This window comes from Tachypleus tridentatus, chromosome 3, assembly GCF_004210375.1.
Source record: "Tachypleus tridentatus isolate NWPU-2018 chromosome 3, ASM421037v1, whole genome shotgun sequence".
Lineage (NCBI taxonomy): Eukaryota > Metazoa > Arthropoda > Merostomata > Xiphosura > Limulidae > Tachypleus > Tachypleus tridentatus.
This window is the reverse complement of record NC_134827.1, coordinates 10640810-10653671: the sequence shown is the minus strand read 5'-3', so window position 1 is coordinate 10653671 and position 12862 is coordinate 10640810. Positions and strand designations below refer to the sequence as shown.

Here is a 12862-nt window from a genome sequence, read left to right as displayed (position 1 = left end):
AATTAGCTAAGCTAGAAATTAAGGAAGGGCAAAGATCATCCATTAGGTTGCTAGTAGAAGCTATCATGTGCAATGAGTAATTTCTGTTGAGGCACATCAACACAGAAGACTTACTAGGAAAACACAACTCGTGAGCATCTAAAGGGTAACAAAGTTTGTAAAGCCTCGAGATATCATGGAATAAAGATATGTTCTATTCTTCCCCCTGGTCCTGACCATTTAAGCACAATACCAGTTACCCAGTTTTATTTTGTGGCTACCTTCGATCGTGAACTGTACCTGATCTCAATACACCAAGAAGGATAACAATCGCTATTCCCCCTTCTAGTTATTTGACCAGTAGATAATCTGATGAAGACCCGTGCTAACATATCGAAACGTTGTCTTTAAACAGATGGCTCAAATACATAAAAATCCTTCATTCAAAACTTATTTGAAAAAAAAAAGTTTATATAAAATTCTAGTTCTTTAAGTGTTGATATGACTGTTGAACAAAAGTCATCTATTTATCGAACTGTTTAATTATCTAAATTTTCGGTCTCACAATAGATCGAAAAATATATGTATTTGTTTTGTTTGCATTTTTAATTCACTTCTGTGTAATGCACAAAGTTTGTATTAATGTGTCAATACATATATAGTTAACTTAAATAATTACATCCAAATGAGTAAACAAAATCATGAGGAAGGAATGCATCAAAAACAGCAAATATCAGCCTCTGATTAATTATATTATAACCATAAATTTTAAGCCATAAACAAAACACATTAAAATTAAACAAAATACGTTGCATATTTTCAAAACGATCCTAGGGTACAAGTTACAACGTGGGATTATAAAATATATCCTAGGCTTGGAGGTGACTGAGAAGTAGGACCCCCATTGCGGTGGGGATACACTATCTGTCAGTCTTAATATCCAATTCGCTAGTCTCAGAAAAGAAGATTAGAAATTTAGAAATTATGAGAGCGAAATGTGTGTATTCAAGCTCACAACGTCCCACAATTGTGGGAAGGTGACTGCTCTCCCAAGTTAAAATAATAATAAGAAAAAGATAAACATAAAAAGATGAAAAATAAATAAATGAAAGAAAATAAAAAAGGACTTGTTTTAAAGAGAAAATAATGAATGTGAAACACAACCTAAACAAACAACTCTTACATGTCATTTTAAGTTTGTTTGGACAAATACAATACAGATAGTGTTATAAATCATTACTTGAAACACTTTATTTCCATTCACTTTGCTAAAATCTCCAAAACGAACCTTATCTGGGTTTCTTGCTTTATCCACACATAACATTTATTAATTCAAATGTATGCATATTCTGCCAAGCTGGTAGTGGCCTGGCATATTAACATTTTTTTTTTTTTTCATAGATGTATGTTTAAATTTACTTAACCTGACTAGCATCAATTAGAATTCACCTCTAAGGTTATGTAATAGATGGCAGACATAATCATCTTGGATTGACTTTACATAAGTTACAAATAAATGTTTATCCGCAGATTTTGCAGTCGTGGATTGAGCACATAAACAATCATCTCAGGGATTTTATGTTTGTAATAAAGATGTTCATTTGGAGACAGATTATCATATTATAAAATAAATTTAATTGGGTATATTAAAATACTTAATTGAGACTATTTTGAAATAACTCTACACCAAAATTACTAATTTTTTCATTCTGGATAACTAACTGCTCATTAACACTATGTAACAAAATTTTTACTTTTTCTTGTTTCTGGGCAGAAAGTGTTATTTCCCAATTGCTTATGCCTAAAGTAAATGGAAAAGAACTATTTTTCTCTTCAAACTTTGCTTTTGTGACCTGGGAGCGTATAATGAACACATGATGGGAGACTATATTTGGGGGCTGATATGTGAAAGTGATTTACATTACAGTTGCAAATCTCGAAAAACTACTCGCTTCTAAACATTTTTGTTCATTTTTGTATAACTTTAGCATAAATACATGTAAATCTTGATTCATATGCTGTTTTATTCAGACCTTATGTTAATAAAAATGTGAAAATTTGCCCGTTTTCACATAGAAAATAGGTTAATTTCTAAATTACATTATCCAGGTCACAAAAGCAAAGTTTGAAGGGAATAATGGCCATTTTCTGTACTTTTACAACATAAGCAATTAAGAAATAATACATACCATCCAAGAACAAAATGTGTGTTACATAGTGTAATTTATTTTAGTAATTATATTTTATTAATTATTGGGAGTGAATATCTGGCTTATGTAGCCTATAAAACTATTATCGCAAAATTTATAAAAGATTATTACTAAAATAGATTACACTATGCAAATGGTAGTAAGGAAATATAATTATTATCACAGTTTATTTATAAGAATTGTAACATTCAAGACTAAGGTGTACCTTGAATAATTAAAATTTGGTTGGAACTTTCCTAAACACGATAATACAATCGCTGCACAATGAGAAACTGAAAAATTACAAAAACTGTAAAGAACTGTGACTCCAGTCAAAAATAATGCACCCATCACCATATGTTTTCTACCCATTCTGGAAAATAGAGATAACGTATAACCAAAACACATTATTATTTTTCATATAACGTAACGAGCGGTTCAAGCTGTAATTTTCGATTCATACAACTATGTATAGTAAGATAATCTGAACATTCACGATAATAGGTAATAATGACAGACACTGCAATGAGATTTTCACTCGACACCTTAGTAAACACCTTTTATAGAATCTCTTGGAAAGCCACGAAACTGTTGTTGTAGTTTTTGGAAGAGTAAATTAATCTGGGCTAGAATTGTTTAGTGCGTTTCTGCCATAATAGTTTCTATTTATGTCATGCTTTAGGCTCTTAATTTGCACACTCCAGCCCGCATAAAACGAATATTATTTCAAGGTCATAAAAAATTAGGAAAATAAAACTCCCAGCTCATCCTTTTCTAATAATTTAAAAAGCTAAAAGATTTACAGTATGCGGTTGGGACCATTTATATATCATACAGTACTGCTTGGAAGATGTTATTTTAAAAGAGATTTTCAGCACCATTACTCCTTATGTTTTATTGATCAAGAGATCCAAGGGCGATTTGATGGAATTCGAATTACTTTTATGTGTTTGTGTTAAGCTTAAACTATTTATGTATTACTTTTTATTCACAAATATAGCTTTTAACAAAACCCACTTCATCGATAACGCCTACTTTTGGTATTTGAAAGCCACGTAGATTATGTATGTGAAACCCAACTGATGAATCATTGCATTCTAATCATTATATTATCACTGCATGCACTTAGTTAAGACAGCACATTAAATACTGGATTAGGTAGCTTTATTTGATGAAAATTTAATGATAATATATTTATATATATAAGAGTGCGTGTATGTACACGTTATGCATAAGAATGGTATATTGTTAATCTAAAACGTAAATTGTTATAAAGCACTTTATTTGACAGGTTACCTTCAAGTTTAGTAAGGAAAGGAAAAATCTATCAAGTTGTTGTTGTTTTGAATTAAGCACAAAGCTACACAATGGGCTATCTGTGCTCTGCCCACCACGGGTAACGAAACCCGGTTTTACCGTTGTAAGTCCGCAGACATACCGCTGAGCCACTGAGGGCAGAAATCTATCGAATAATAAATTATAATTTCACTAAAATTAAATACAATTCAAAAATAGCATCCTAATATCAAACCTGAACACGGCTGAAAAGGCGCGCATATCTGATGCAACAGGGATGCGAACCCGCAACCCTCAGATTACGATCCGCACGCCTTAACCCACCTGGCCGGTACTGTTGTTAGGAAAGCGAATGAATTTGGTTGTATGATTCACTATACACATGCGTTTCATTGGGCTACGAAATATAACTATACAACCAGTAATAGCATAAGTTACGTTAAACAAAACATCAAGCACAACCTACTATTCCGACAGATATAAACGACAAAATACGAACAGCAAGTACAATATTTTCCTAAAGTTTAGAATACTGTAATTGCTCCTTGAATGAGGCTTGGGTAGGAATTACACTAAGGAACAAGATTTTTACTTTTTCTTGTTCCTGGGCAAAAATTGTTATTTTCCAATTGCTTATGCCTAAAGTAAATGGCAAATACCTATTTTTCTCTTCAAACTTTGCTTTTGTGACCTGGAAGCGTATAACAAAACGTGATGGGAAACTATATTTGGGGGCTGATACATGAAAGTGACTTACATTACAGTCACAAATTTCGATAAACTACTCACTTCTAAACATTTTTGTATAACTTTATTACAAATACATGTAAATCTTGATTCATATGTTGTTTTATTCACACCTTATGTAAATGAAAATGTGCAAATTTGCCCGTTTTTACATAGAAAATAGGTTAATTTCTAAATTTCATTATCCAGGTCACAAAAGCAAAGTTTGAAGGGAATAATGGCCATTTCTGTACTTTTACAACATAAGCAATTACGAAATAACACATACTATCCAGGAAAATTTGTGTTAGTGTTATTAAACTCTCTCTTTGTTAACCTGAAGATGACCTGAGAAGGTTGAAACGTTGTTCTCTGCTTTATTAGTAAAAATGTTAATATCCATACCAGCCGTTTTCAGATACATTTTTACTTCAAGTGGGATTCTTGTCATCAGAAATTATTAATATTACCCTAGTGCCGTTCAATGCTGCAGTGAATGTGTTAATAAGCAGAAAGTGATTTTTCATGAAATATTTTACCCTTTTTTCAATCTTTACGTCTTAGTTAGCTGTTCACACAACTGCCCCAATCGCATTTTTTTTTTAAAATTAAGACTGTGAACGTTCGGCTGATAAACCTTTTGACATTATTTGTTAGAATTCGTAGCTGGCAAACATAGATTTCCATTTCCTATTGAGAGTTTGAGTGTAATGCAATTAAAAACATTCAACCACGTAAAATAACGTATTTTATACACCTAAAGAAACATTCAATTAATGGAAACATTATGGCACTCTACCTCGAAAACAAAGAAACGAATGCAGCACGCATTAAAAGCTGAATAAAAAAAATTAGTTTTGAGCTACTTTCCATATTCTTCAATTGAAACTATACAAAACACGTGAATTTTATTCTCTTCAATTAGATATATATACATTTATTTAAAACTAAGAACTCCGTGGACTTCTGATTAATAAAAACATAAATTCTGATAATTCGGTTAGGTAATTTCAATTAGCATAAATCACCTTATGAAGATATAAAATACTGTTATATTAACTGCTTTAAATTACAACGTGAGAATGAAACTATTAATGGTGTTCAAAAATTCTTATTAATACCTTGAACTTTTCTAATATATCACAAAAATATCCAAAAGGAAAATCAAATAAAAAAAACCAACTAACAACGTTTCGATATATGTTTAAGTGTATTTTTGCTCGATGAAAAATAAAACAATCTTTCCTCAAGCAAAGAGACAGCGAGAATAAAATAATTTGAAAATCATCATTCTACAGTTGGAAAAACTGATTTGAACAGCGCAATTCTTTCTACTGAAATGGTAAGAGAATCTTTCAAAGAACTATAAAATGTCTTACAATATTTATCTGTTATCTTACATAGAAAGCGTAAGTTTTGTGTTACAACTAACATTTTGCTATTTTCACTTCTGAAACTCTCTTTACACTACAGTAGCCCTCCAGTGGCACAGAGGTGTGTCCGTGGGCTTACACAGTTAGAAACCGGGTTTCAATAACAGTGGTGTGCGCAGCACAAATAGCCCTTTTTGAATATTTATGCTTAACTGCAAAGAAACACAAACACTAAAGTATCGTGATGTTTAAATAGAATCATTCAAAGTGCAGGAATCTCTGACGTAAGCGCTCGTGTTTGTTTTCTTCATATATTTTCTCGGAACATTCAGTTAGCTGCGTATTTTTAAACTGCAGTATATTTGAAGCAAAGCAACAATCTTTACTTCAACCAATATTCAATGTTTATAGAACATCAATACAAACTGTTCCTTCATCTCTTTTCTCTCTGTGTTGATACACGTATAATTTACTAATGTCCGATGTTTCATTTTTAAAGACTTTAGTTCTATTATTTTTACAATTTAATGACATTTTTACAATAGTAACAGTGTAAAGAGTATGTGGCCATATCTGTACTCAGAATCTGAAGGTTCATAGTTTGCATCCCGTTGCTACATACTTTGGGTCCGCGGGTACTCTATAAAATGGAAAACAAAATCCCATTGTTTGGTAAAGACAAAAGAAAAGAAATAGGCAATGGCGATAGGTATTGTTAACCAGCTGTTTTCCTTTTAGTCTAACAGTACAAAATCAGAGACGGATACTTTCAGATAACCCTTGTATAAATCTGTCTATGTAATATAGCCAGTTACTAACAAATACGGAGAAAGATGACAATGTGTGTCTCCGTAAGGTCACCAACCTCTTAGTTTAAAACGTGTAACATTTAAATTTATATGATTGGAATAACGATAGCAAAACAATGCGTGTTTTTTTAGTACTAAGAAGTACAAAACAAAAACTTTATATCCCTAAAAATTAGAATCTCAAAAATGCTCAATACATGTACTATTTCATACTGTTAATAAAATACCAGAAATTACCAACGGTACATAAAATGAATCGTACTGCAACTGTAAAAAACACAATAGTTTATAACAAAAGATTGGTACTTGTTTTCCTATTATTTTAATATAGAAGATGTGATACATTAGCCCAGTGTTTAAAATACGTAGTTGTTATTAGTACTAGAAGCGGTCATAAATATCTACAATTATATTTAACAAACTAGCTGGAGTACCCACCCTCTCAACAGAAGTCATATAAATTCACGATTAACGGAAGGTTATCTTAAGACATGAAAAGTTACTTCCATTATACGTAGTTGTAAAAAACTCCCATAAAAATTGTAAAACGCAAAATGTGAAACAGCAAATTTGCATATATCTCCCCATGAACTCAACAAACTTTCATGCCAAAAGTGTGGTGAAGAGGGAGAAAAGTAGTGGTAACGAAATGCCAATAAAAACTACAAAAAGTAAAACTGAAAATCTGTATGTATTTCCCTATGGACCCAGTAAACCTTCATAACAAATTTGGTGAATTTCCAAACAGTAGTACAGATATTACTACTATACTTACATAAATTTGTCCGAAAAGTTCTATTATCACCAAAGGATCAGTATACTAGGTTTTCATAGCTATAACCAAATTCCCGGCTTATACTGACCATCTAAAAACCTCCAAACATAAAACATACTTTAAAAATTAAAAAAAGGTTAAAGGTTAACTTTCACGTGACTCTGATTTCAGTTGTTCCATTTCATCATGAGTGAGACACACGAATTTACATTTTACTGGCTTTTTCAGTAATTATAGTAATTGGTTTGTTTTGTTTTGAATTTCGCGCAAAGCTACTCGAGGGCTATCTGCGCTAGCCGTCCCTAATTTAGCAGACTAAGACTAAAGGGAAGGGAACTAGTCATCACCACCCACCGCCAACTCTTGGGTTACTCTTTTATCAACGAAAAGTAGGATTGACTGTCACATAATAACACCCCCCACGGCTGAAAGGGCAAGCATGTTTGGTGTGAGAGGGGTTGAACCCGCAACCCTCAGCTTACGAGTCGAGTGCCTTAACCACCTGGCCAAGGAAATTATAGTAAACACGTTCGTACATGATTTTATTTTACGTTTAAAATGAAACGATTAATTAATACTATACAACCAATATGAAATTGTACGAAAAGCGATTCTTTTATAGCTTTGTTTGCGCTGTACATCAGGTGTATAGTTTCAAGTGTTTTCCGGTCTCTTAATTATTGTTTATTTTAATTTTTACTGGACAAATAAACACAACATCAACATCATAGTAAGGACTGGATATGGTTTATTTCAACACTAGATTAGTATTTCGGTGAATTATTATTCCAGCTGTATATTTCATAGTCTAAAATATAATTTTCCAAAATTTTATCCCATTGTAGAATATTGTTGATTTTAAGCCTACAAATTATTCATACACATAAAATCATTAAGCTGTCAATTGATTCCGTAGCCACATAGTATAATTTTTTTTTCCAGTTTACATATTTCACTTTAAATATACATCATAAAAATTTTATTTTAAAAATTCACACATAGCTTGACGAGTACTACAGACAGGAACGCAGTTTATCAACTGCATTTATCGCCCACTCTTGGGCTACTGTAATAGAATAGTGGAATTTACTATGTGGTGTTTTTAGTTACTACGCATATCTTACTATCAAGCACTAGTAGGTTAACTTTTCAGCTCACTTGGAAACTGTTAAGTTGATATAGCCTATTTTTCAAGATTTAAATGCCAGAAATAGTAAAATGTCTCCTACAGGACAAATATAAAAAGCTTTTCATTTAAAAATTGATATTTTTAAAAGCCTTGAAAATGGTGTAAAATCTTAAATTACACGGGTTTTAACAAGCATAAAAATGTTTACCAAGTACTAAAAGCAGTAAATATTTTCTTATCCAAAATCGTTCCCTAGTGGCATAACGGTATGCCTGCGGACTTACAACGTTAGAAAGTGGTTTTCAATACACGTGGTAGGCAGCACAGACACCATTCATTATGTAGATTCGTGCTTAACTTTAAACAAATAAAATCAGGGGGTTCGATTCCCCTCGGCTGACTTAGCAGATAGCCCAATGTGACTTTGCTATAAGAAAGTAAAAACACACACATACAGATAAACAAATTATCCGAAATCTAGACTCACCCTTTATCAGAGTTCATGACAACTAAGACATCTATTGACAAATAATTTTATTCAGACAGTTTCAACATTTATACAACTCATGATTTTGGAAACAATTCTACTTTTATATCTAGACATTTTATAAATGTTACTATAAAAGTGTATATATATTGTTCTTATCCAAAACTAATAATATGTAAAAAACAATAATGTATAAAAACAATATAAAAAATTCAACCTGTTCTTCATAGCATAAATAGTGAGATTTTAATACAAAAAACAAAAGTTATACCACTAGAAAAAGGCGTAACATACACATTGTCAATCTATAAGGCTTATTAAAAAATAGTACATCCATTTAGCAAAATATACTTTTCAAAAATGGGAGATGAGTAAGTTATATTAAAACAATTTTCAACACGCAAAACATTGAGTCACGTGATAACACCTGATTTAAAGTCGTGAAGGAACAAAATTTATCAGTACAATGTACTGAAATTATCTTTACAGTGCATGTCGTATACCACTGAAAACTGATTGCATTTGGGAAGGATGTGTGATGCTCCTTTACAAAACAAAATATTTATATACTCAGATTATAAAAACGCATTCAGATCAGAAATGGCCCATTATGACCACGTGATTAGGACACCCGGAGAGTCTGGAGTTTGAATCCCCATCACACCAAACATGCTCGCCCTTTCAGCCATGAGTACATTATAATGTGCGGTTAATCCCACTATCTGTTGGTAACAGAGTAGCCCAAGTGTTGGCGGTGGGTGATGATTGTCAGCTGCTTTCTGTCTAGTCTTACACTACCAAATTAGAGATGGCTAGCGCAGATCGCCCCTCGTTTAGCTTTACGCGAAATTCAAAACAAACAGATCAGATATTTAAAATATCCAATACGAAAATATTTTTTCGTACGTAACGGTTTTGGAACGCAAAGAAACAAATCAACTAAAGGGTCCAGGATCACCCAGACCTGCAAACAAGTTGTTCCTTAGCTGTGGGTCGTGTAGCTTTGAGTGAAATTGCAAACAAACCAAACCAAAAAGCAAAGTATTTTCAACAAATGAGAATCTAAGAGCACAAAGAATAGTTACAATAACCATCAATGTGCCGCAAGCAACAATACGCAACATAACCAAGAAGGATTTATTCTTGAAGAGATGTAACCCACATGTAACAGCTGGGTGATGAAATTCTTACTTTTTAACAAATTAGTAGGCTTCTAAATATGCATATATAAACTAGTTTAATAACTGAAACTAACAATAATTTTATGTTTAAGTAACTTTTTTTTTTTAATTTCCATGCAGTTTCTCCCTATACTTACGAAACTCTTGATGACGAGATAATTTCAAGGTCTTGCTGTAAGTGAAAGTTCATCTGTTGCGTGTGACAAAGTTTTTTTTCTGTAAAACTCTCGGAGATTTTATGGCTCTTCTATCTTAGTTGTCTTTGTATTCTCAAGACAACTGGTATGATTATTAAAACTTTAATTAAAATAAAGAACAACGTTTCGACCTTCTTGGGCCATCTTAACCTGAGGATGACCTAAGAAGGTCGAAATGTTGTTCTGTACTTTATTCCAATTAAAGTTTTAATACATGCTCTGTATTCATTTGGGAACACATGACAACCCGCGTGCCCAGGAGTACTATTTCATAGCACAAGAGTGAGCACTCTCCCCCAGTCAGCAATGAATGAGATATGGATGACCTTTACACTAAGTGCGAAGATACAATATAAGCTATTTATTCAAAACTTCAAATATCAATTTTTATATTTATTGGATAAAAATTACATGACCCAGAATATTTCAAAAGAAAGGATAGTTGGTCTTTCACGTAAATAGCTTGGCTGAGAGCATAGAAGAAAGCAATCGTGTTGAATAGCCGTAAGATATAATAAAGAGATAACAAATAGCCATGAAACAGGATACACAGTATAGTATGATAGAACAAATAGTGCACGGGTTACTCTAAATAGAGGGAAAACCGTATATTTAAAATTGGATACTAAAGGTGCTAGTTTAGCTTAACACAAAGTAACTATGCCTACAATGGGTATCGAAATTCGGTTTGTAGCATTAAAAGCCTTTAGACTAAGTATTGTGCCACAAAGAGCAGTAAAAGAGTGCTCGTTTGTAGTTAAGGAACAAAGATACACAAGTGCTATATATGCTCTGTCCACCTACGGCTAACAAAACCCGGTTTCTAGCGTCATATACCTACAGACACACCAGTGAGAAAAGAAAGTTAGGAATCTAGCCAACTACACTTATCGTCAGATCCTGAACAATTAAGAGATTTGATTATCACTTATTCTAAAAAAAACAAAAAAAACCTTAGGAAGACTTATAACAGCGAACAAATTAGCATTTTTAGCTGCTATTGAGGATCCCCTCTTGTTCAGTCCTAGTATGCTATACTGTTTTTTTTTTTCATTCTACTTATCCTACCAACGTGCAATTCTGTAAGTCTATGGTCCGTAAGTCCTCAAACAGATTTTAGTCAAACATTTGTGTGCTTTTACGTTTATGCATTAATAAAAATCTACAAAGAAATATAACCAACGTTTTGGAAGATTATAAAGTTACGTTGTCATATTTGACATTAACGTTTTATAACGAAATAGTCTTGGCTTTTCTACTATTATCAATCAAAGACAAACTAAAATTCAGAAGCCCAATTTGATATTTTCAACTAACATTTAATGTCAGTTTACTGGCTTTTATCTAAATGTATCTTTATATGCTTTTATGCACGTATAAAAAAAAAACCTATGGTTCTTGTGAATACAAATGATAATAACTACAAGAACGTTATTTTTTTTTTCACAACATTGTTGAAAAATACACACTTGATTTAATAGACATTATCACTTCATACTGATCTAAGTGTGTAAACATTATACTGAAATATAACCTACTACCTTATTTGTCCTTATGATGACACAGTGACACTAGATAAATTTGTATAACATTTTATACATGAAAATAGCATTTTGGTTTGGTTTGGTTTTTTGGAATTTCGCACAAAGCTACTCGAGGGCTATCTGTGCTAGCCGTCCCTAATTTAGCAGTGTAAGACTAGAGGGAAGGCAGCTAGTCATCACCACCCACTGCCAACTCTTGGGCTACTCTTTTACCAACGAATAGTGGGATTGACCATAACATTATAACGCCCCCACGGCTGGGAGGGCGAGCATGTTTGGCGCGACTCGGGCGTGAACCCGCAACCCTCAGATTACGAAGCGCACGCCTTAGCGCGCTAGGCCATGCCAGGCCCTAAATAGCATTTTACTAAGGAATATGGATTTCTTCATCACAATTCAGGATCCCTGGTCTTCAAACAAATAAACAAAACAGTACTGTCTCTTGCTCTTGAATTTTCCCTTCACTTATGGTCTTGTTCTACTTACAATCAAGCAGTATAGTTTATTTGTTTGTTTAAATTTTGAGCAAAGCTACTCAAGAGCTAGCTGCACTAGCAGTTTCTCATTTAGCACTGTAAGACTAGAGGGAAGGCAGCTAGTCATCACTACACCAACATGAACTCTTGCGGTACTCTTACCAACGAATAGTGTGGATTGAACATCATAATATAATGCCCCCAGCGCGCTGAAATGGCAAATATGTTTAGTGTGATAGGAATTTCAGCCCACAACTCTCAGATTATGAGTCAAATGCATTAATCACCTGGCCATGCCAGGTCTGAGCAGTATAGAAGAAAACATCTGGATAGTTTTGGTAATAGAATACTATGTTTGCTAATAAAATATTCTGTATTTAAAACTACATTTGCCTTTGTTTCTTTAACTACTGCCTTTATTCAATTTATTCTTTCTTTAGTTGTCCTAAAATACATTTCACTAGAACTTTTGACATGTTTTTTTTTTTGCTGGGCATCAATGTACCTGAATAACACACAACTTTAATATGAATTTCAATGTTTATACTTCTAACAGTACTCACAGTGAAGCAGCTATATTATAACAAACATTACTGATATTTCAACATGTCTCTTATTAATAGCAATTAATTTTAATTAAAAAAGAATTATTATCATTATTTATATTATGTTTATAAGTTACAACACTTTGTTCACTAAAG

The 12862-nt window shown here is 32.7% G+C and overlaps 1 long non-coding RNA gene across 1 annotated transcript in view; it reads left to right on the top strand.

Annotated features, from left to right (window-relative positions):
- Positions 1-12862, top strand: part of LOC143246345 (uncharacterized) — a 72345-nt gene that overhangs the window by 33111 nt on the left and 26372 nt on the right. The window lies entirely within an intron of this gene.